The 25,976-nt window shown below is 39.3% G+C and overlaps 1 non-coding gene across 1 annotated transcript; it reads right to left on the bottom strand.

The window, feature by feature from the left end:
* Positions 1-22,165: 22,165 nt before the first annotated feature.
* LOC116874574 lies at positions 22,166-22,268 on the bottom strand. The gene has a single exon (XR_004384033.1). It is a non-coding gene; the product is annotated as a U6 spliceosomal RNA (small nuclear RNA).
* Positions 22,269-25,976: the final 3,708 nt, after the last annotated feature.

Here is a 25,976-nt window from a genome sequence, read left to right as displayed (position 1 = left end):
GTAATCTCTTATATCCTTAAGACAGGAGGTGAGTTTGCAACTCGGAACCAGGCGCCACCTGAAATTAGGCTCCTCTTCTTCCCCAGAGACTGGAAGATAGGGACACTGTCTTCCCTGATGATTATATTTCAAAGAATTGGTTTCCAAGTCCTTAAGGAAATAGTCCTGGGTTATAAAATTAACTAGAGAGATATTTTATTTTTAAAAAGAATATATACATTTTATTTTATTTTATTTATTTTAAGATTTTATTTATTTGAGAGAGGGAAAATGAGAGAAACAGAGAACATGAGAAGGGGAGTGGGAGAGGGAGAAGCAGACTCCCCGCTGAGCAGAGGGGACTCCAGGATCATGACCTGAGCCGAAGGCAGTCGCTTAACCAACTGAGCCACCCAGGAGTCCCGGATACATACATTTTAAAGAAGCAGAGAAGTTACAAATTTTCTAGAGCAAGGTCTCTAAGAAAAGGGAGAGGGAGAAGTGCTTCACTTTTTTCAATAAGAAGAATTAAATTTGTTTTTTCTTGTTTTTAATTTGCATCTGACCTAAAGCAGGTTGCCATGCATGCATGGTCAAGTCAACAGTTCAACTGATCTCAGTCAACAATTGTAGGAAATAGTTGTTCTTGCCCTATAGCATGACCCAAACGGTGGTCCAGTTGAGACAGCAGCTCCCTGACTTGCTGACTTCCTAATTATGACAGCAGGGCTCTGGTGGGCTAGTTCTGCAGTGCTGATCTGTAGCATCCCAGATCTTGCCCCCCGCCCCCTCCGCAGGGAGTTCTTATTGCCCCTAACACACTATATTAAATCCCTTTCTTCTTAAGTACCTGCTGTGTTATCTGTTTTTTTTTTTTCTATAACTGAACTCCATCTAATAAAGCATCTAATAAAAATGATCATCTAAATGAGCCACAACTCTGTTTTAGACAAAGTTTCTTTGACAGTATTAGTATACATAGAAGATGTCTAGAATTTGATACTTCTGATGATTTTGCTAATGAGGTAAATATTCTAACAGGCAGAAGTGGAAAAATTAGTATTACTTGTCTGTATTAATACATAAATAAAGTGCTGGCAAATCTTCAGCTTTTAACATATTAGCATCCCCTAATAGGCATAAAATCCCCTTAGTGGCAACCAAGTACAGGCTGATGAGAGTGGTCCATTCTTAGTGCAGGCAATAAATGGGTGTGTGGCTGCAGAGAATTTAAAAATGATCATGAAATCAGCCAAATGGTCTGCTTTTGAAAATCACCATCTACAGGCAATTTGAACAGACTTCATGACAAACTACTCTTCCCTGAAAAACACGTTTTTTGGCCTAGGTTTAAACAGTTGTGGTTATTGGGGAACTTTAATAATTTATGTAAGTTTCAAGGTGGCTCATTTTTAAAAAGATTTTATTTATATATTTGACAGAGAGAGCACAAGCAGAGGGAGCAGGAAGCAGGAGAACCAGGCTCCTGCTGAGCAGGGAGCCTGCTCTGGGACTTGATCCCAGGACACTGGGATCATGACCTGAGCTGAAGGCAGATGCTTAGCCAACTGAGCCACCCATATGCCCTCAAATTAGCTCATTTTTATTACTTACCCTTTCATAAACATTGAATTCTGGGCAGGAGTGTTTGAAGAATTCCTCGGTCATATATTTGGTCTCCAACACACATGTAGATTCAACTTTGAATCTTGAGGGGAAGGTTGTAATATTTTGAGCTAATTTGAGTTCAGGTTCTTGCTCTCCATATCATTGAGTGAATCATGAAAAATGATGTAATTTTTCTTTTATATGTTAAAATCAAGGAAATGCAAATTAAAACTATAAGGAGGTAACAGTAAACCCCACCAGAATATCTAGTTTTTAAAGTAACTTATAGGGGCGCCTGGGTGGCTCAGTGGGTTAAAGCCTCTGCCTTCAGCTCAGGTCATGATCCCAGGGTTCCGGGATCGAGCCCCGCATGGGGCTCTCTGCTCAGCAGGGACCCTGCTTCCTCCTCTCTCTCTCTCTGCCTGCCTTTCTGCCTCCTTGTGATCTCTGTCTGTCAAATAAATAAAATCTTAAAAAAAAATAAAGTAACTTATAGTGCCAAGTGTTGACAAAGATGCAGAGCATTGCTGGTGATCTCTACCTGTTTGGGAACATTGCTCAGTATCTACAAACTTTGAACATATTCATACCTTATGACCCAGCAATTACTTTCCCAAACAGATATCCAACAGAAACGCGTGTGTACACCCAATGAGAGTGAAGGATATTTGAAACAATGTCATTTGTGACTGCCTCATACTAGAAACATTTCAAACTTCTGTAAAGAGTTGAATGAATAAATCAATGGATTTATACAATGGAATAATCCACAGTAATGAAGGAAACCCTAGTGTACCCAGCCTGGAGGGATCTCATAAATGCAATGTTGACCCATAGAAGCCTTAAACAAAATGATACCCATTCACTTACATAAAATCCAAAAGCAGGAAAAACTCTTCTGTGGAATTAAAATTCAGGGCAATTCAGGCAGTTAAAATATGGCCTGGGAGGGCATGAAGATGTTTTCTGGGGTGATTAGAATGCTCAATTTCTTGACCTAGCTGATGTTTATATGGGTGTGTTCCCTTTGTGATAATTCAATAAACTGTACCTTTATGACTTTTATACCTTTCTGAATATATAATTCAACAAAATGTTTATTGAAAAAACATAGCCAACCATTAAGGTATAAATAAAAGATTTCATAGGTATTGCATTTTGGGGCTGTATTATACAATCTGATATGGGTGGGTTCATGGGTTTAGCTGTATACATACAGATAGAATTTCCCTTAAGAAAATCTGAAACAAAGAATCCACATTTACAAGACAAATAAACCAGGAGGAATGTTATTTATGTAGTGGTAAATGCATATTTTAAGAAACAATTCTTTTATTGTGCATGAAAATGTAATGTGATTTTCAAATACTTTATTCCAATCCTCAGAAAGAATTCTATTATGTGATTTTTCAAGTAAATTAAGTATTCTGCTTTATACCTCACCTCTCTCTCTCTCTTTTTTTTTTTACTGGCATATTTATTTTATGAGACTCTAATGAAACATCATCACCATCTTTAGTATCATTGTCATCGTTACCCCACTGCATTTTCATCATGCCTAACAGTAACAAAGAGCTTTCTCTGATTGCACAAGAAGACTTAGAGGTTAAGGAGGCAAGTATCAGACTCACATGCTGCATTACCAAACAGGCTTGGACTGGCTGAATTTTTTTTTCATATCTCACTGCTTGTAGGAGGTGAAATTGTACCCTAGCTGGGTAGTCTCTCTTCATTAGCTCTTGAATCTGTTAGGTTTCTTGATTTTAAGCTCAGAGAGCAGCTCCAGTCATCTTAAGTCAGGGAAGGAAGGAAGGAAGGCAGGCAGGCAGCCAGCCAGCCAGCCAGGCAGGCCAGAATATATTGGAAGCATATCAGGGGCTCAAGTATTAACAAGAGGCTGAAGCACCCATCTTGGAAAACTGGTGGTTCCAGCCAGCTCCAGAGGCTTGGCCGCAGGAACCATGATGCAGAAACCATCTTAGTCTTTGGGTTGCTGCTGGGATGACTCCAAGATCCAAAAATATTCCTGTTCAGGATTCTACATCCCAGGAAGGAGGCTTGATGGTCTCTTTTGATTTTATGCCTACTCCCTGACTATCCTAAGGGACCAGGAAGGATCTGAATCCCTTCGTTCCTGAGAGAAGGCAATCAGCATTGGGGAATTTCCCAAAAGGGACATTAGAGTTAAGAACTTCCCCTAATGGGACATTAGGGTGCTGATGATGATCAAAGTGGAAGGGAGTTTGAGGGATGATGTAGGTAAGTCAGACACTAGGTTATAATTAACTTGCCTTCACAGACATTCAAGGTTGCTTTCTAGACTAAGCTGATTTGCAGTTTTAACTAATGAAATACAACATAAGTCTATATGTCAATTATTTTCCAGATTTAACAGACTGAAAAGTAAACAGAACAACAGATAACAACAGAAAAGCTAATGGATATCTAAGAGAATATAAAATAACAATCAATAATTAAGTGGATACTGGGTATTTACACAAAGAATACCAAAACACTAATTCAAAGAGTTATATGTATCCATATGTTTACTGCAACATTAGTTACAATAGCCAAGATATGGAAGCAACCTAAGTGTCCACTGGATAGTTGAATGGATAAAGAAGATGTGGTATATAGAGTGGAATACTTCTCAGCCATAATAAAGGATGAGATCTTGCCATTTGGGACAACATGGATGGACCAAGAGCATTATGCTAAGTGAAATAAGTCAGATAGAGAAAAACAAATACCAGATGATTTCATTCCTATGTGGACTCTAAACAAAAAAAACAAACGAATCAATAAGCAAACAAAAAAGTGGAATCAGACCTATACACACACAGAGTAAGAGGGCTTGGGAATGGACAGTATAGACTCAGAGGACTAAGAGCTACAGGCTTCTAGTTACGGAATGAGTAAGTCATGGAAATAAAAGGTACCACTACATAGGGAATACAGTCAATTATGGTGACAGATGGAAGCTATACTTGTCCTGAGCATAGCGTAACATATAGAGATGTTAAATCTCTCTGTTGCACACTTGAAACTAATGTAACATTGTGTGCCAACTATATAAACTAAAAAAAATTTAAAAATGAACAAAACACATCACAAGAAATTAATGCAGTGGCTGGGGTGCCTGGGTGACTCAGTCAGTTAAGTGTCTGCCTTTGATTCAGGTCATGACCTCAGGGTCCTGGGATCAAGCCCCATGTCAGGCTCCCTGCTCAGTGGGGAGTTGGCTATTCCCTCTCCCTCTGCCTCTGCCTCCACTCATGCTCTCTCTCTCCCTCAAAAAAATAAATAAAATCTTAAAAAAAAAAAAAAAGAAATTAATGCAGTGGCTGCCAGAGAGGTCAAGGCTGCCGCAGTGTAGCAGTTACAATGGTTCAGGAAAACAACTGGAATTTTAAAAGTGTGTATTTGTTTGTTTGTATTTAGGGCTGGGAATTTGTGAGACTTCAACATAATATTTAATATGATCAAAATAGTTTTTAGTATAATCATGGTTGAGATCATCATGTCTATTATTTTGCTAGGGCTGCCGTGACAAAGTACTTAAACAATGGAAATGTATACGCTCACAGTTCAGGAGACCAGATGTCCAGGATCAAGGTGTTGGCAATGTTGGTTCCTTTCCAGGGCTCCAAGGAAGAATGACTTCCTTGCATCTCTGCTAGCTTTCCTGGCCATCTTTGGCATTCTGTGGCTTGTAGGTATATCACTGGATCTCCGTCTTCGTGTTCATATGGAGTTCTCTATGTATGCATGTCTGTCTCTGTCCAAATTGCCCCTGTATGTAAGTACAAAAGTTAGGTACATGGATGGAAACCCTAATGACCTTATTATAATTTATCTTTATAAAGACCCTATTTCCAAATAAGGTCACATCCTGACGTACTGGGGGTTAGGGTTTAATCGTATCTTTTAGGGGGATGTTGTTCAACCCTAAACATGGAGGATGCTTGTTATCAATCAAGAGCAATACTTCATCATTTACAGTATCTTTTTCTGGAGACCAAAAAGCATGTTCAGCACTGTTTCATATTTAGGAATAGCTTGGTTTGTGAGAAGGTCAATGATTTTCCTAGGCTCAAATGACAATGCTAAGGCTGCAGATAATATGTCCTGAGGTCTGACCTTGGTTGATTCTGCTAAGTTCCTAGTTTCATGTTTACTGGAAAATATAAAGTTCTTCCATAGAAAAATATTGGCTTTGTCACATGCTATTTAATACCTTTATCTTTGTGTCTATGTGTGGCACAAAGAAACCCAACTCATTTTTAAAATTTTTTAAATTTAAATTAATTCACATATATTGTATTATTAGCTTAGGAGGTGGAGGTCAGTTGTTCATCATTCTTATATAACCCCCAGTGCTCATTACATCACATACCCTCCTTAACGTCCATCACCCATTTACTCCACATCCCCACTCCCCTTCCCTCCAGCAACCCTCAGTTTGTTCCCCATGATTAAGTGTCTCTTATGGTTTGTCTCCATCTCTGATTTCATCTTGTTTTATTTTTCCCTCTCTTCCTTTATAATCCTCTATTTTGTTTCTTAAATTCCACATATGCATGAAATCATAATTGCTTTTCTCTAATTGATTTAGCTTAGCATAATACCCTCTACTTCCATCAATGTTGCTGCAGATGGCAAGATTTCATTTTTTGATGGCTGAGTAGTAGTCCATTGTCTCTATATACCACATCTTCTTTATCCATTCATTTGTCAATAGACATCTGGGTACTTTCCATAGTTTTAACACCTTTACCTTATTTAGAGACTCCATTTCTTCGGTATTTTTAGATATTTTATTTATTCGTTTGACACAGAGAGAGAGAGAGAGAGAGAGAGAGTGAGCACAAGTAGGCAGAGCGGCAGGCAGAGGCAGAGAGAGAGGGAGTAGCAGGCTCCTGGCTGAGCAGGGAGCCAGATGCTGGGCTCAATCTCAAGACCTGGGATCATGACCTGAGCAAAAGGCAGACACTTAACCAACTGAGCCAGCCGGGCTCCCCCATATCTTCAATTTTAATCTCAGTTTTCCAAGACTTCTTGAGTATTTTGCTCTTGTTAATAATTTGTTGGTCCGTAAATATGATATTGGTAGGAAGGAGTCATAGGTTTGGAATTTAACAATGACAATAGCATATATTAAACCATTATTATGTGTCAGGAACAGAACAAGATGTTTATACAGATTATCTCATTTAATTCTTGACTTATTCTCAGTTTACACATGAAGAAGCTGAGGCTGTGGAAGGTTCCATGAAAGTCAAGATCTGTAGCTACTAAGAGTGAGAGAGAATGTGGACTCAGGCTGATTCTAAAGTCCAGCTGTCCTCATGCTACAGGACTGCTAATTAAACAGCTTAAGTAAATTGAGATTAGCCCCAAATTAGTCTTTCAGTTCCTTGCTCACAAAGGAGCAAGTTTTATTTATAGCCAGAGATTATCTGAAATGCTTGCTGGGCAGTAACAGCAATATTGCAATCAACCGTTGTGCGTATCTTCTGGAAAAGAGCTAGAGGAAAGGGAAGAAGGATGGGGAATGGAAGGATGGAGGGAGTCTAGCCTGTCACTGGGAAGTTTTTCAGCATACAAGGGACAGCATGAGAGCGCTCCTTTCCTCTTCTTCCCAGAAACTCAAGCGGGATGGGAGGACTCTTCTTCTCAGAGAGGGATCAGAGTACCAAGCCCAGTGGCTAAAGCTGACCGGCTGACAGCTGGCTAGAGGAAGTCAGAACAAATAAAGCTCTGGGTAGAGTCTAACTGTCAGAAGAACATTCTCGGGGTGCCTGGGTGGCTCAGTGGGTTAAGCCTCTGCCTTTGGCTCAGGTCATGGTCTCAGGGTCCTGGGATCGAGCCCCGCATTGGGCTCTCTACTCAGCAGGGAGCCCGCTTCCCCCTTTCTCTCTGCCTGCCTCTTTGCCTACTTGAGATCTCTCTCTGTCAAATAAATAAATAAAATTTAAAAAGAAGAAGAAGAACAACAACAACATTCTTTAGGTGCAGTCACTTTACTGTAAAATGGATTTTTTTTTTTCCTTTGGACCCAGATTAGCACTTCTCTGGGCTATTTCCTAGATGTTCAGTGCTGAGAGATGAAGTTGTCTCTGCCCTACTCCTGCATCTCTCTAAGCTTCTGTTGATTTAAAGGGGGAAGATATGACTGCCTCAAATAAACTGTTACCTTCTACAGCTGGTAATGGATGGGAGAGGAAAAAAAAAAAAAGAAAAGAAACTGAATCCTTTTCTTTCCAAAGGCTGGAGAGATGGGGGAGGGAAGGCAGGCTATCATAAAGTATTAGGTGAGCTTCAGCTGTGGAGTCAGCCCCAGGCTTTACCCAGGAAATGTGACAATTCAAGAATGCAAGGGAATGCAAGAACTTCATCTCACCATCAGGAGCACTTGGCGTTTGAAAATTCTCTATTTCAAAAAGCATCAGCTTAGGAGAGGCCTGGCTGCTTTCTTCATTATCTTTGCAACGCAGCACATAATTTCCCTCCTGTCCTTGAGGGAAGGTGACTTGCTCTTTCTCTCTCTTTCTCCCTGACTGTGTGCCAATACTCTGGCCTTCAGTAGATGGGCTTGAGAGTTATACAAAAAAATCCCTAACAAACTTTCAGACTTGTTCTTTTTCTCCTGGAATGTGCTGAGGTGTCCACGGCTGCGTGCCATGTCAGATAGTAGAAGTCGTGTGATGATGACCGAGTTGGATAGTGAATGGAGGATTCTCCACACTAGGTACCGGCTAGCCAACAGGACAGCAGGCTTATCCCAGGGCAGCAGCAAGCTGCTCTGTAGGCCAATGGCAAGGCTGCGAAGTGGCCTGATGGGAACAGGAGCCAGTCCCGACCGCACCCCAGAGCTGCCAGGCCTGCAGAAGCCGCCCTCATTGCTGATACTGCAGGGTGGTCCTCACAAAGCCCTGCCAGTTGGCTCTGGCTCCAGGCATAGAGCTCCCACACCTACAGATACAACAGAGGGACATGAACGTGCATTAAAGAAACTAAGCAAATAACTTAGGGGATTTTTTTTTTTTTTTAACCCTTGTAGATCTAGACCCTGACCTTCTTTTATTCGACTTCAAGGTATGCAAATAGGACAGACACCTTGTGATACTTTTCGGTCCTGGGCAATGTGTGCTAAAATAGCTCCCATGTCTGTGGCTTTTGTGGTCTGAATCTTATTCAACTGCCAGTCAGTGAGCAGGAAGTACGCAAAATAACTTTTATGTGGAGTCGGGGGGTGTGGCTTCCACTGCCAGGAAGGGCATTATGGATGAGTGCTCGCAGACTGAAGCCTGGGCTTCTCCCTTGCCTCCTAGCACCCTTGACCTTATGCAAGCCTGAAGCCGGAAGTATCCTCGTAACAACCGCCAAACGGATACAGTGTGGCCCAACAGGGTTTCTTATGAATTGTCATTTTTACATCTTTAATTTGGAAATGCCTCTTTAATCTGTTAGGCTAACTGAAAAGCCATGACACATTCATGTCATGATATCTAAAGCAAGTACTTCGCGATGTGGATGCAAAGTGCTGAGTACTTATATTGTGTCATTGGTATTCAGTAAGTGCTGTTGAATTTTCCAGCAGATCCTTTTTTTACCCTCACATTCTGACTTTACATTTATTCCCACCCCCCCAAAAAAAAGAAAGAAAGAAAGAAAGAAAAAGAAAAAAACAAAAACAAAACCAGGACTGAATGTTTGATTACTATCATGTCATACTTCCGAACCTAAACTATTGGAATGGCTTTGCTGTGAGTGTTAAGAGGTAAGCAAAGGTAACATCCACGTTCCTGTGTTCTCCCTCAGGGAAATGGTATTTAACATCTCATATTAACCAGCTGGTTCCAATCTACTTTGGAAGCCAATTCTGTAGAAATAACCTCCACGAGTATTCATATATTCAGAAAACAAGTTTCCCTTTACCTTGGAAAATGAGAGCAGCCAAAAAAGAGTGGCTTTTGGACTGCTTCTTTCTCCACTGTGTCAATGTTTCGATTGAGGAACCACATGACTCCCCAGAAGCTGGTACAGAAAACAGCACAAGCAAGTGTTGGGACAGGGAAGCATGTTGGGGCAGCGAAGTATGGCTGGGAAAATGTTGGTCACCGACTGCTGTTCTTTGTCCCAGTTCCTGACTCCCTGATCCCTGGTGGGAAGGCACTCTCTCTCTCTAACTCCATTTTTTCTTTTTTTTCTTTCTTTCTTTTTTTTTTTTTTTTTTGTTTAAATCACAGAAAAGGGCTTTTCCCATCATGGTTTGCACATGGCATCTCAAAAACACCCTGTCTGGGTTCTCAGTATTCTGAAAGAGTAAGCATTCTGATCCCTTCATTCTCTAAACAGACGTTCCCAATAGCGTCTCCAGTCTCCAGACTCACTTCGTGGAGGTCCTAGATGTTGGACAATCTCTTGTATAGTGTTTAGGTTGACGGACCACATTACTCTGAGAGGAGTGTCATGATCACAGCCTTTGGTACACATTGCCCAACACAGTTCGCCTTTGGCATGGCGGGGCCTGAGGCACTGTAGCTGTTGCACTGGCAGACAGTCCCACACATGCCATGTGGACCGAGGAGCTTTCCCAAGAAGTCCTTGTTTCTAGGTTAGAGATCATAACTGAGTACTGAAACCAAAGGCTGGAAAGACACAAGGGAAAGAAACTTCCAGCAAATTTTTTAGAGAATAGTTCTTGACAAACTCCTATCAGAGTAGCTATCAAATGCATAATGGTTTCATCACAAATCTCGTCTCTGGCTCCAAATGCTTCAGAAATGCAACTCCTTGAGCAGCATCGGGGGCCGGGCACTTGGTAGTGATTTGTTTATTTTTTAATGTGCTCCCCACCATCAGAATTTGCCATTGCTAATAATTATAAACCACAGGATATCAGTCACAGAGCAATTATAAGATATAACCCAGAAGCTAGTTTTTATGTTGTCAGAAGAAGGAAATATTAAAGCTTAATCTATCTGTCCGTAAGAAAGTCAGTGGCAGAACACACAAGTGCAAATGACTCAGGTAAAGCAGCAAACCACAAGTGCTCAATCATGTACAATGTGTATAACTCAACCCTAGTGTTTCACTTCTTCGTCTGAGATCAAGTTTCTTAAAGGAAATGTTCAGTTACATGAAGGGTAAGAAAGAAAGTCATCCCAGGCAGGAGGGTGGTTTTTATAGGCAAGAGGGTTGCTACCAGTATTATTAAGCAGCTGCTACTTAACAAGTCTTGTTCCTAGCACTTTGCATATCTGATTTGGCACACTCATCTCAGTAACTCTATAAAGTTGGTGTAATTATCTCTGGATTTCAGATGCCTACCATGGGGGAAGTTAGGTAAATTTTGCCAAGTTTCACGTGCAGTAAATGCCTTTGGAGAGGCCCAGACCATTCTGATTCCAGATCCCAGAGTGCATGCTTCTGTAGCCCCTCTTCTAGGTGAAGGTCAAAGGCACTCAATAAAGGGGAAATGAGATCCATGTAGGACTGCCGGGCAGCTTCTTGAATGAATGGAGGGAAAATCTCACTGCTGGGCTACAGAAGACACATGAATTCTACTCACCTTTAAGCCAAGCCCAATCCCCTGCAAAAAACAAAACAAAACAAACAAACAAAAAACCCTACTGCTGAGTATTCGTACACCCAGTCCGGAAGTTCATGCAAACTCCAGTTTCATCTTGTTTCACTGACCTTGCTTAGCTTCCCGTCACTGTCTTTTGCTTCTTTCCATTCCCCGGCTCCTGTCACACCTTTCCAGTTTCTCCAACCACACCTTCCCTTACTAGGAGTTCAGTGATTCTGATTTTTGTGTTTCAGCTTCTTCCTTTCATTCTTAGATGTGTGGAATAAGTAGGACAGGCCTGCTTACCACACAGTCCTGTGTCATGGGAAGGACACTGCACTATGTTCAGAAAAGTATATTTAAGTCATTAGTAACTATCTGTACATTTTCCTAAAAGTTATTAAGTCATTGCTTTTAAACTTAGTAAAATCAAGGGCGCCTGGGAGCTCAGATGGTTAAGCAATCTGCCCTGGGCTCAGGTCATGATCTCTTGGGCTCTGGCCCCACCTGGAGCCCCACATCAAGTTCCAAGTAGAGTCTTACTTGGGGTGCTGGCTCAACGGGGAGCCTGCTTCTCCCTCTGCCTTTCCCCTCTGCTCATACTCTTTCTCTGTCTCTCTCTCCCAGATGAATAAATAAAATCTTTTAAAATATTAAAAAATAAATGTGGTAAAATCATTGTATTTAATTTTATTGATTTTATTTATTTATTTATTTATTTTTTGGTAAATCAGTAAATTTGGTTCCTTGTCAGTTTGATCACTTGGCAACTCAATTCTTTCCTCATTTCCCAGCTAGCAACTGAGAAGTGATGGCTAAACCAGACTCAGCCCCAGTGGCTTCCTTCTAAATGCTAGACTGATTTCCAGGAGGTGGAAGAGGAATTCCAGAGGATTCTTGCCCCTGGGGACAACATGGCAGAGGCAAGGGACACAAAGAGGCATTCCATCAGGTACCTGGGAAGAGTGAGTCTAATTTTCTACAGGTCAGCAGGCTCTGAATAGTCTTGTTATTTTAGGAGAGCCCTCAGGATGTTTTCATTCAGAAAGAGGCAGAATTTAGAGGCATTTAAATCACTGATTTTCCTTTCCTTACAGGGGTCCTAGATGAATATGCTGGAAAGTAACAGTTTTAAAAGGAATGGTTTAACAACTTTTTTTTTCTTTTTTCTTTCTTTCTCTTTTTTTTTTTTTTCTTTTTTAGAGGGGTAGAAAGAGAAAGAGAGAGCACAAGCATGGGGAAAGGCAGAGGGAGAGGAAGAGGGAATCTCAAGCCAACTCTGCCTTGATCTCATGACCCTGAGATCACAATCTGGGCTGAAATCAAGAATCAAACCCTCAACCAACTGAGCCATCCAGGAGCCCCAGGAATGGCTTAACAACTTTTTGAAAAATGTCCAAACATAGTTATGATGATTAAATCTATTTTTCTGAACACAGTTAATATTTTGCATTCCAACTGGAAAATTTTCAGTGTATACTGATTTTTGTTTCAAAATTTTATTTAAAAAATTTTTTTTAAGATTTTATTTATTTGACAGAGAGATAGAGAACACAAGTAAGCAGAGTAGCAGGCAGAGAGAGAGGAAGAAGCAGCTCCCTGCTGAGCAGAGAGCCTGATGTGGGGCTCAATCCTAGGACAGAAATCATGACCTTAGCAAAAGGTAGACACTTAACTGACTGAGCCACCCAGGCGCCCCTCAAAATTTTAAATATCGTGTTGGATTTCTATATCATACACCTGAAACAAATGTAACACTGTATGTTAATGACACTGGAATTAAAATGTTTAAAAATTAAAAATATTTTCAGTTTGTTAACATTTCAGCACCTAAATTTTAATATTCTTCAGATTTCTAACTTGTTTTCTATCTTTCCTTTATAATTTTACACCATGATTAAATATCAAATTAATTTAAACACAAATTAATCACAAATCATCTAATCCATTAAAGTATTCCCTTCTAAATATCCTTGCTTCCTTCTTGTTGATTCAAGAAGTTTCACATTTTTAAATTGAAACTTTCTGCAACTTGCTACCCAAATTTCTGTTTTCTGAAATTCTTGTTAGAAACAAGATCATGTATTTCACATGATCTTTAAATTAAATTTAAAATTTTAATGAAAATTCAACTTATTTCTAATTGGGAAATCAATTTTAGTTAAACTCAGAATTTTCTGTTTTTTTTTTTTTTAAGATTTTATTTATTTATTTGACAGAGAGAGATCACAAGTGGGCAGAGAGTCAGGCAGAGAGAGAGGGGGAAGCAGGTTCCCCGCCGAGCAGAGAGTTTGATGCAGGGCTCGATCTCAGGACCCTGAGATCATGACCTGAGCCGAAGGCAGAGGCTCAACCCACTGAGCCACCCAGGCGCCCCAGAATTTTCTGTGTTTTAAAATTTGAACTAGTCAAACTAAAAATCACTTGCTTGAAATGTAAAGGTTGCCATGTCATTTGAGGAATTGGCAAAAAAAAAATACTAAATGTGCTTAAATTTTCAAAAAATAGTCACATACTGAATGCCAAAATTGTTGATGGAAAAAGTGGTTCATATTGATACTTCCAGTGAATTCAGGATTTGCCACCCTTTAGCATTCAATTAGGATTACTTTATCAGGATTACTTTATCAGCCAACTTTAGTTTAACCAATACACAAAAGAATATATTTGATGATAGGCAATCAAAATCAAATATTTTTATTAAAACTGGTAAAAAACTGCAGTTTCCAAATTTTGGTCATTCTACAAATTGATTCTTTCAAGAACAGGTTTCTAGTGGGTTTGCATGCCTTCATCTTCAAGATCCTGTAGTTAAAAATACAAACCAGAACCTCAATAATAATGGCAACATTCATTGTAAATAAACAGTGAGCCAGCGTTGTGCCAGAAACTCCGCAGTAGTTGTCTTCCTTTGACCCAAACAACTTTTTGAATTAGGTATTATCATTATTATTTTCATTTTACACAGAAGGGATCTGAGGTTCGAAGAGATTAGTCACATAAATTGCCCAAGGGAGGCAGGATTCGGACTACTTGTCTCAGAGGCCAGGTTGTGAAGCTGTGAAATGCAGGATGGAAACCATCCATCTCTGCCCTCGATCTGCAAGGTGGAGAGGAGGAAAGAGGCTGCTCCCACATCACTGCCTAAGTAGAAAGAGCTCAGCATCTGTGCAGATGTGACATTGGGGGCAGCTAGCAATGGGGCTGGGAAGATTTCCAGCCACCTGTTGAGGGAGGGGGAGTGACTATAGAAGTGACACAGGTGATGGGCGAGGCCCAGGCATCCAGCTGGCGTGGGTGCAGCTAGGCCCTGAACACAGTCACCTGACTGCTGGCCTCTGCCTCTGTTTCCCTCATGAGGCCAGTATGTCTACCAGACACACAGGAATGGGCTATCACTCCTGAGGGCAGCCTGGAACTGGTTGCTCTCTGGAATCATGCCTGTCAGCCCTGCATGGCTGTCAGGAAAGTAAGAAGTTTTCTTGTCTTATAACCTAAGAGCATAAGACCAAAAGGCATGTGCAGGTCTAGCTCAGGGGATGCAGCTCTAGGGGTCATCAGAACAAGAGGGATATACGTGGAATGGTTTTGACTGTCATCTAGCGAGCATTTGTTTGGGTAGAGCAGGATGAGATGTGTATGGGTTAACCTGTTGTGTGAGTGTTAGCACGTTATTTATACAAGCTAGCAAATATCAATCCTTCTCCTCTTCTTGGCACCTTCTATAACTTTCCCTAACCAGCCTAGAGTGAATATCCTGAAATTTTCTACTCCAGTGACAGACCTGGGTGTAACCAGGGGGTTGTCACCTACTCTCTCATACTTGCCACACACATACTACTTCCTCTTTCCAACTGCAGCTTCCGGAAGAACAGGGCTGGAGAAGGAAGAGAAAGGGGACTAGGAAGATTTCCTTTTCTTTCTCCTTGGGATGACATGAAACCATATCTATCAGATTATTTTTCTTTTCCAATCTTTCATCTCATATCCTTCTCAGATTGAATGTCTCTAGTTAATGAGATGGCAAGTTTATATAGTTTATTTTTTAAGGTTTACAATTCAGGGGTTTATAATACATTTACAAAGTTGCATAACCATTGCCACTATCTAAAAACAGAATATTATCACAACCCTAAAAAGAAATTCTGTTTCTAGAAGTTCACGTTCTCCTCCCCTCCCGAGCCCCAAGCAATGACTAATCTATTTTCTATTGCTATAGATTTGCCTATTCTGGACATTTCATAAAAATAGAATCATAACATGTTACCCTTTGTATCTAGCTTCTTTTACTTGGCATGATGTTTTCTATGTTCATCTATGTTGTAGGCTGTGTCAGTATTTCATTCCTTTGTATGGCTAAATGATATTCCACTGTATGAATACACAGTGTACAATGTTTATCCATTTATCAGTTGATGGAAATTTCAGTTGTTTCCACTTTTTGGCTATCATGAAGGCTGCTGCTATAATCCTTCATGTATGGGATTGTGTGGACGTGATTTCATCTCTCTTGGGTAGCACCTAGGAGTGGGATTGTTGGGTCATATGGTGCTCCATGTTTAAGTTTCTGAGGAACTACAAAATTATTTTCCCCAGGAGCTACACCATCTTGCATTCCCACTAACAATGGTACATAGTGCAGCCAAAGAATAGATTAATGCCAAGTAAAGGCAAGTAAGTTATTGAAACTAGAAATGGACATCATTAGTGTGTTATGTAAAAATGAAAAGAAACTCTGTTAGTGACTACAAGACCAGAAATGAGACGGTGTTGCTTAAAAGGTGTTGTAAGAAAGCATTTCGATTAATTGCATGTAAGTGTACAAAGTGTGATTTATACAGGCAACACTGAGCTAGGACATGCAAGAACAAAAAACTAAAAGAAAGGATATCCTGAAATATTCAAGGAAGCTTCCTATCAACCTGAGAGATGACAATAGGGGGTTGCAAAGAAGAGAGAATTTAAATGCTTGTAAACTACTTTTGTTTTGTCAAAGTTCCTTGGGTTAATAAAGGAAATCTATGTAAATGATGGAGATCTCTGATCCATTTAGGAAATGGAAAACAATGTCCAATGGTAAGAGTTGTGCAGATCCAAATTGACACAGAAGTGTTGGAAAATTCCATCACCATCTGAATTTTTACCCTCTCTAAGACTGTGGCAGAACATCTACTGCTAGCATTTAGTCAGTGGAACACTGAATTGGAATGATGTAATCAAATACCATTACTCAAATTTTTACCCCCATACCCAGGAGGAACACTCTTTCAGAGGTATTTTATTCGTAGATAGAATCACCTGGAAAAGAAATAGTTTCTGAGATAACTATGAAGAGGCTTATTTTGATTAGAATTACTTATTTGGGCAGCTCTGGGGCATTAATCTTGCTCTCAGGATATTCGGCATAAAGTCCCCAGAAGTGTGTAAGAATTAATTCAGACGTATGATCACCCAGAACAGAATTAGGCCCCCAGTTAAGACCATAGGATGGTTTATAGGATGGCAGTTGGGTTTCTGGCTCTCAACCATGAAGATGAGGAACAACTTAGAAGTCTTTCTAGTTATTTTCTGAGCCGGTTTTAGATCTGTCACACCAGCTTTATATAAGACTTTTATAAAAGTCCATCATATTTTGACTCACTACCCACATTTGTTGAGATTGGATTTCACTACATGTTAGGGTCCTGGAATACCAATGGCTTAAACAAGATAGAACTTTCTTTCACGTAAAGTTCAGAGGTGTGCAATGCAGGGTTCATAAGGCAGCACTGATCCATGGTGAGCCCACTGATCAGGGACTCAGCCTTATCCCAGCTCACCAGGTTACCTTCATGTGTGTGTGCCCTTCTCGTCAGCTACTGACGTCACGTCTGTGTTCCAGGAAACAGTAAGGAGGAAGGGATGAAAGACAGCAGCAGGTGTGCTCATTCATAAGGAGTATGAGAGAAGCTGTCAGAGGAAATGTCCACTTACATATCATTGGCCAAAACACATCATAAGCATATGACCACCCCAAACCACAACAGAGTCTGGGAAATGCAGTTTTGATGTCCTAAACCATTTGCCCAGCAAAGAAATGGACGTTTCCATTTTTGGTAATTTATCTCAATTACCATGAAGTAAAGGGAGAACACATATTGGAGGCAGACTACAGTAACTATCATGCCACATTTTGGAAGTAAGTGTTAGTCTGGGTTGTGTAATGTAATTCTTCCTCATGTCCCTACATTTGAGCTCCAGTGTTGCCTCCTGCTTCCACTGTAACTGGCTTCATATTGATTAAGGAGTAACTTGAAGATCCTGAGGGCTCTGGCTGTGGAGACGGGAACTAGAGAGGGGTGCACTAAATGGAATGATCTCCATGTAATGAGTTCCCACTCGGTATCCCACTACTAGTTTTGAATGGTGCTCACCACCTGTGTACTCTTCCTGTGACTGTGGGCTTTAGTTACTGAACCTTAAACAAATTACAAATCTAGCTACTCACAAATCATCTTTCCACATAGATTCCTAGCTTTGTTGTTTGTGTTTACGTGACAGTCATCTCTACATCACTGTTAATACTTGGGCTACTCTGCTCTGGACCTTTTGAAGCAGAGATGGTTCTTTTTTGGTAGATGTTAGAACTGAGTGAATAAGTGGAGAGAGGGAGAGAAACTTCAGATCATTAAAATTCACCAATGGTTTAATGGATCATTAAAAGGAAATCTCCTCTGTGGCCAAAGAGTTGGAAATAGGTAATGTCGTTTAAAATATGGGACTATAGGGGTGCCTGGGTGGCTCAGTGGGTTAAAGCCTCTGCCTTCGGCTCGGGTCATGATCCCAGGGTCCTGGGATTGAGCCCCAAGTTGGGCTCTCTGCTCGGCGGGGACCCTGCTTCCTCCTCTCTCTCTGCCTGCCTCTCTGCCTACTTGTGATCTCTGTCAAATAGATAAATAAAATCTTTAAAAAAATAAAATAAAATATGGGACTATAGCTAAAAATACTGTATGGTATATTTTAGAATTGTTAAAAAATAGATCTTAAAAGTTCTCATCACAAGAAAAAAAGTATGTATGGCGATGGATGTTAATGATGTATTATGGTGGTCATTTTGCAATACATGTACATACCAAATGACTATGTTGTACATCTAAGACTAATGGAGTGTTATATGCCAATTATATCTAAATCAAAAAGAAATTAAATGAAATGTGGGAACATAACTACAGGAAATATGATAGTGAAACATCATAAATGTTGAAAGGAAATCTTGCTTCAGGTGCAGATTAAAGCAGGCCACCAAGCTAAAGAGAAGAAAAAGAGTCCATTTAAACTATATAAATGTAAGAAATATATTTTAGGAGCAGAATTATCCTTAAAAGTTATCCATCCAAATCTTTCTATTTTATCGATGAGGTCACTGAGATGCTGGGAAGTGAGCTGGAAACACTCATGAAATTAATTACAAGCCTCTTGAGAAAAAAATTTCAATTTTTGCCACTATTGAATAAGAGTCACCTATAAAGGTAAGATTTTGGTCAGATTCTCACAAGGAGATACAAATAATTTAAAATAATGTAAATTATTGATAAATGGGCAAAGTTATGAATGTAAATCTTGGAGCAAATCCTTAAACTCCTAAAAAGGAGGGGAAAGAATTATTCATCAAAATGACATAGTTCAGAGGATGAAATTAACATTTAAATATAATATTATCTTATTTGTGTATTCAAAAGAGTTAGTCAGTATTCAAGTATGGCTACCTGACTACTTAAATTTAAATACAAAACAAAACAAAAACAAATTTTACCTTCATCATTTATTTCCTACACTTTCAGTTTTCCATGTTTTGATGGGAAAGATACAAATTTTGGGGTTAAAATCTAATGAGGAAACACCAACCTGGCCACCAGGACATCTATATTTAACAATTATAGGTTGTATATAGTTCCATTTTCTTTCCATTAGCTTCTTCTTTTCAATATATTTTCCCAAAAGAGCACTTTAAAAATATTTCCTCTGCTTCTAGTTTTGATTGGGCGAGAGAAGAAAGCAATCACTGTGATCTACTTAAACAGACCACAGAAAATTTAACCATGAAAGTAAAATAATCGCTGACTTTTTATCATTTCTGCATCTTCCACAAAACGTGGAGAAAGTCAATACTGATTCCTGTCATTGCTTTTTATCCCTGATCACTATGCTCAGAAAACTTAAGCCAGAGCACCGAAGAGGTAGTTCCCGGTTCTTTTGAAAGGCGCCTCTGTCATTTTGCTGCTGTGGATATTGATCTGACCTTTAAATTTCTAAGTTGAAATGAAAGCCTTTATCAAGAGTTATTACTATAAGGTGATATTAAGACATAATAGCCTTTAAAATGCATTACCACTTTCTTAACAAATGTTACCAGGATGGGAAAATAAAAGAAGAAACAAACCCATAAAAAAAAAAACAACAAAAAAAAACAAAAAACAGAGGGCATTCTCTAGGATTTGTGGCTGGTTCATTCATTATTTTCTCCTTTTTTTTTTTCCTTCCTTCCTTCTTTCCTTCCTTCCCTGTAATAAATTACTGAAAATCTGTTACTTAATGATTTTATAATATCAGTACATGCTCTGGCAACATCTCAAATGCTTGAAAGGATTAATATGAAGAACGGGCTGGCGACTTGCTCAACTCATTTTAAAAGACAGCAAGTGCTATGGGGAAAAAAACCACAAAAATGAACGTTAACTGGTTTTTAAAGTTAAATTTCTGGTATCAGTTGATAGAGAAGGGCCATCCATCTTCATGTGGCTAAGTTCAGAGAGAAAAGTTGAGTTATATTGATTTTTGCAATAGTTGTGTGTAGAGGAGGCTTATTTTACTTTGTCTTGAGATCCTTTTCCACAGAATCATCATGAGAACTCAGAATTAAAATCCAGTCTGTCCATTACACATAGATGAAAAAAAAAATCACAAAATCTCTGTTATCAATTAGATTTGGGGTACATATGTTTCATTGTAAGCATCCTGGACCCAGAACCTTTCTAGACACTTTGGGTAAAACCTTCTCAGCTGGCTTACTCATTGACTTTATATACAACAATGCAAGAAATGCGACATTCTTGGCGGATGGGTTCAATTATCTCCTTTAAACTTGTTCTTTCCCACTGACTCTGTTCTAACAGGTGTTTTTGTCTTTATTATTTATGAATGAGGTTATATGGCATCATGGATATGGAGTCTCTCTCTCTCCCTCTCTCTGGAGCCTGAATTATTGCCTAATAGGGAATTATGAAACCATATGGATTGTTTCAGGTCTTGGAGATATTTCTCCCTGAGCTCACTTGCTTCTTCCTCCATCTGTGCCTTACACAAAAGAAGAAACAGCCCAGAGGGTTTCAGACTTAAACTGTCTCTCTGAAACCTTCCTATGGCAGTCTCTTCAAGTTGGAAAAAATATGAATCTTTTAACTGGAGTTTGCCCTCACTGATAAACACAGGATTCTTCCTTTTTCCTTTGTGGGGGTTGCTGCTCAGATAAATCTTTTTTTGTTGCATTGGTTTTAATAACTAATTTTTTTTAAAGATTTTATTTATTTATTTGACAGAGAGAGATCACAAGTAGACAGAGAGGCAGTCAGAGAGAGAGAGAGAGAGAGAGAGAGAGAAGCAGGCTCCCTCCTGAGCAGAGAGCCCAACTCAGGACTCGATCCCAGGACCCCGAGATCATGACCTGAGCCGAAGGCAGCAGCTTAACCCACTGAGTCACCCAGGCGCCTTTAAGGACTAATTTTTGTTTGAATCTTTTTCTCTCTAAAAAGTAATAAATGCACAGGATAAAAACTTCAAGCACTATAAAGTTTATTCCCTTCTGCTCCCTGAGATTCAGTCCTTTAGCTCATTCCCTGAGAGGGATGTGTCTAAAGCTTCCTATTACATGGAGAAAAATTCCATTTCTCTGGAGTGCCTGTGTGGCTCAGCTGGCTAAGCATCTGACTATTGATATCAGCTCAAGTATTGACCTCAGTGTCCTGAGTTCAAGCCCTGCGTTGGGCTCCATGCTGGGCATGGAGCCTACTTAAAAAACAACTCTCATGATCTCTGCCCCATCTCTTTTATTTGTTTTTTCTTCCTGCTCCAGGCACATAACCTCTTCTCCAGCCATACCTACTATCTAATTTCTTTCTTTTGAAAAATTTATCGGGTATCTTTGACGTATAAAAATTAAAAATAATTCAGGTGTACAACTTGATTTTTTTTTAAGGAAGCTCTACATTCAACATGAGGCTTGAACTCACAACCCTAAGCAAGAGTCCCATGATCTACCAGCTGAGCCAGCCAGATGTCCCTCAGTGCCTTGATACCAAGTATGCATTGTGAAAAGCTCACCACAATTAAGCTAAATAACTTATCCATCACCTCTACATAGTAACCATTTTGTGTGCAGGGGGAGGGGGTGTGATTTAATTCAAGATCTACCTTCTTAGCAAATTTCAAGTGTATAATATAGTATTGTTAACTGTGGTCACTATGCTGTACGTTGAATCTCCAGCACTCTTTAATCTTGCATAACTGAAACTTTGTATCCTCTGACCAGTATCTCCTCATTTCTTTCACTCCTGGCAACAGCCATTCTACTGTCTGCTTCCCTGAATTTGACTATGTTAGACTGCACATAGAAGTGAGATCATGCAGTGCTTGTGTTTCTGTGCTGGCTTATTTTACTTAGCACAATGCTCTCCAACTTCTGGATTGAGTCCTGGGTCATTGCTTCTGGGTACTCTGCCCCTTTGGTCTTTGCTCTGGTGGTCGCCTCTGGTGGGAAGCCCTTCATTCTCCTGCAAAGTTTGCTTAGCCTTCCAGGCCCAGCTCAGGTTTCCATGACCTCTTCCTTGTATTTGCCTCATCTATCTGTCTCCACTACTAAACTGTAAGATCTAAGAAGGAGGAAGTTGAGAATCCTGGACTCTAGACTCAGCTCAGCCATCAATAGCTGTGTGTAGCAGGGAAAAACGATAAGCCTCTCAGTGCCTCCATTTTCTCAACTGCTACATTTTTGGGGGAGTCATCTTTGTGCAGGGGCCATGCTAATCTTCTCTGTATCATCCCAGCGTTAGTATGTGCTGCTGAATGGAGCACTGATCGACTACATTTTTATTTTTATTTTTTTAAAGATTTTTATTTATTTATTTGACAGAGATCACAAGTAGGTGGAGAAGCAGGCAGAGAGAGGAGGAAGAAGGCTCTCCACCAAGCATAGAGTCCAATGTGGGGCTCGATCCCAGGACCCCGGGATCATGATCCGAGCCGAAGGCAGAGGCTTTAACCCACCGAGCCATGCAGGCACCCCTAGACTTTTTTTTTTTTTTTTAATTTTTTATTTCTTTTCAGTGTAACAGTATTCATTGTTCATTGTTCAAACAATTCATTCATTGTTTTTGCACCACACCCAGTGCTCCATGCAATCCGTGCCCTCTTTAATACCCACTACCTGGTTCCCCCAACCTCCCACCCCCCCGTCCCTTCAAAATCCTCAGATTATTTTTCAGAGTCCATAGTCTCTCATGGTTCACCTCCCCTTCCAATTTCCCTCAACTCCTTTCTCCTCTCCATCTCCCCTTGTCTTCCATGTTATTTGTTATGCTCCACAAATAAGTGAAACCATATGATAATTGACTCTCTCTGCTTGACTTATTTCACTCAGCATAATCTCTTCCAGTCCTGTCCATGTTGCTACAAAAGTTTGGTATTCATCCTTTCTGATGGAGGCATAATACTCCATAGTGTATATGGACCACATCTTCCTTATCCATTCGTCCGTTGAAGGGCATCTTGGTTCTTTCCACAGTTTGGCTATCGTGGCCATTGCTGCTATAAACATTGGGGTACAGATGGCCCTTCTTTTCACTACATCTGTATCTTTGGGGTAAATACCCAGTAGTGCAATGGCAGGGTCATAGGGAAGCTCTATTTTTAATTTCTTGAGGAATCTCCACACTGTTTTCCAAAGTGGCTGCACCAACTTGCATTCCCATGCAGATAACTTGTAAGTTGGTTGAATTCATGAACTTTTATTGGTAGTCTTTCAAGTTCAGTAAAATCCTTTAGAATTTCTTAAATAAAATCCTTAAAAATATTGTTTATAACATGAGCTATGTTTTATGCACTCTTAAGGAGAGATTATGAGGAGCTTGTGACCTTATTTGAACAGTTAAAATACTCAGTACATAATCATCAAGATGCCTTTCTAGGAAAGAATTTCATTTAAATCCAGTTAAAGTAGACTTTAATATTCATAAGAGGATAGAATTATTATCTGGATAAATCTATCATGCAGAGTGTGGTGGCAAGAATTAAAGAAAGCCCAGAAGAATAATATTTTAATGGAAAATTTCCCTTTAAGAACTGGAAATAAAAATAGAAATAATTTAAACTTTCAGGTCATGGAAGTGAGTTTATAAAATTCTCAGGCCACAAATGTTAAGGTAATTCACAGAGCAAGAAGAAATTAAAAGAATCATTAAAGTTTTTATACAAATAATTTTGAAACCCTGAATAAAATATATTTTGAAAAATATAATATACCACAATTCATCAAAAAGAGTAAAAAAAAAACCTTAGCAGACAGATTTCCAATGAAGAAATAGAAAACATACAAGTTACTTTTGTTCCTTCAAATGTTTTCCCAGAGGAATTCCACAAAACCTTTAGAGAGCATGTAACTCAATGTTATTTAAATGGTTTTAGAACATAGGGGGAAAAAGTCCCTAAGTACATTTTATGAAACAAATATAACATTCAATATTATAAACTGTTAAGTCATCATTTGATAGATTCAAGGGGAAACAGCATATGATCATCATTAATAATTCCCCCCCCAAAAAACACTGAGCTGGCAGCATGTTTTATGGGAAAACTCAAGAAGTATTCCATTGACATCAGGAAAAATTAAATAATGTTCACTGTCACATCACAGTGAGCTAAAACATCAACCACTGAGCTTTTAAGAAACTAAAAAGAAATCAGAGGTTTTGACATTAAAAGGAGTTGAGAGGCAGAGAGAAAGAATGAGCGGGAGCAGCGGTAGGGGCAGAGGGAGAAACAGACTCCTTGCTGAGCAGGGAGACAGACTCAGGGCTTCACCAGGACCCTGGGATCATGACCTGAGCTGAAGGCAGATGCTTAACTGGTTGAGCAACCCAGGTGCCCCTATCTGGTTCATTTTGAAAAATGAACATACCTCAAGCATATATTAAGACAAATGATTCCAAATGAATAGTGTTTAAATGTAAAAAATAAAACAATAAAAATACAATATAAAAACTTGAGTAAACTCCTATAAAGAAGGGAGATGTAATTACAGACTCAAATCCATAAACCATAAAACAAGAATATAAAATCCAGCCACATTAAAAAATAACTTCTGCATGAGGTAAAATATTATAAACAAATATAAAAGACAAGTGATAAACTGGGAAAAATTACTTGTAACTCACATTACAAAGGAAAGGCTCACTTTCCTTTTACATAAAAACATCCTTGAAATAAATAAGAAAAAATATGAAAAAAAAAATAGACCAGGGAGAGGATGAACAGACAGTTCAAAATAGACAATATAAACAACCTTTAGATTTGTGAAAAGATACTCATCAGCACTCATAATAAGAAAAACGCTAATTCAAACATTGCCACATTTGTAGTTTCAAAACATGGCACCAGAATTATCTACCATTCCTCCCATGAACAGGTGCACATTCCGTTGAATCTGATGTCTGTAATTTTCTGACCAACAGACTCTAGCCCATATGAGAAATAGAGCAGACTGTGTAACAGAAGTGTTGCTGTGATAATATGGTGGTTTGTACTACCTGTCTCTTTCTCAGAGAACCCAACCACCATATTATGAGGAAGGACAAGCCCTCCAGCAGACAGGAAGCAACGGGTAGCACCAAACTGCCAGTCAGTGAGTATGCCAACGTGGAGAGAGACTCTTCAGCTTTAGGTGAGTTGTCCTAGCTAACACTGCATGGAGAAGACACAAGTTGTCTTTATTAAATTTTGCCAAGATTAAAGATTTGTGAGCAGATTAAATGATTGTTTCATTTTAAGCCATTAAGGACTAATTCAGGACGGTCTTTTGAAATTGGTAAGGAAGAAGTAAAACTTTCACTATTTGAAGATAACATGATACTATATCTAGTAAACCCTAAAGGCTCCACAAAAAAACTACTAGAACTGAATTTAGAAGTTACTAGAACTTAATGAATTCAGTAAGGTCACAGGATACAAAATCAATGTACAGAAATATATTGCACTTTATATACGAATAATGGAGTAGCACAAAGATAAATTAAGAAAACAATACCATTTATAATTTTGCCAAAAATAATAAAATGCTTAGGAATAAACTTAACCAAGGAGATGAAAGACTTGTACTATGAAACACCAAAACTCTAAAATTATATTGATGAAATTGAAGATGACACAAACAAATGGAAAGATATCCCCTGCTCATGGATTATAGGAACAAATATTGTTAAATGTCCATACTACCCAAGGCAATCTACAAATTCAACACAATCCCTATCAAAATACCAGCAGCATTTTTCACAGAACTAGAACAAATAGTGTAATTTGTGTGGAAACAAAAAAGACCCCAAATAGCCACAGAAACCGTGAAAAAGAAGAACGAAACTGGAAATGTCACAATCCCAGATTCCAAGATATACTATAAAGCTATAGTAATCAAAAGAGTATGCTACTGGGGAGGAGCCAAGATGGCGGGAAGTAGCAGGCTGAGACAACATCAGGTAGCAGGAGATCAGCTAGATAGCTTATCAAACCA

The sequence above is a fragment of the Lontra canadensis genome, unplaced genomic scaffold (genome assembly GCF_010015895.1).
Source record: "Lontra canadensis isolate GAN:19392208 unplaced genomic scaffold, GSC_riverotter_1.0 scaffold37, whole genome shotgun sequence".
NCBI lineage: Eukaryota > Metazoa > Chordata > Mammalia > Carnivora > Mustelidae > Lontra > Lontra canadensis.
The sequence above is the reverse complement of the archived record's forward strand: the minus strand, read 5'-3'. Positions and strand labels throughout refer to the sequence as shown.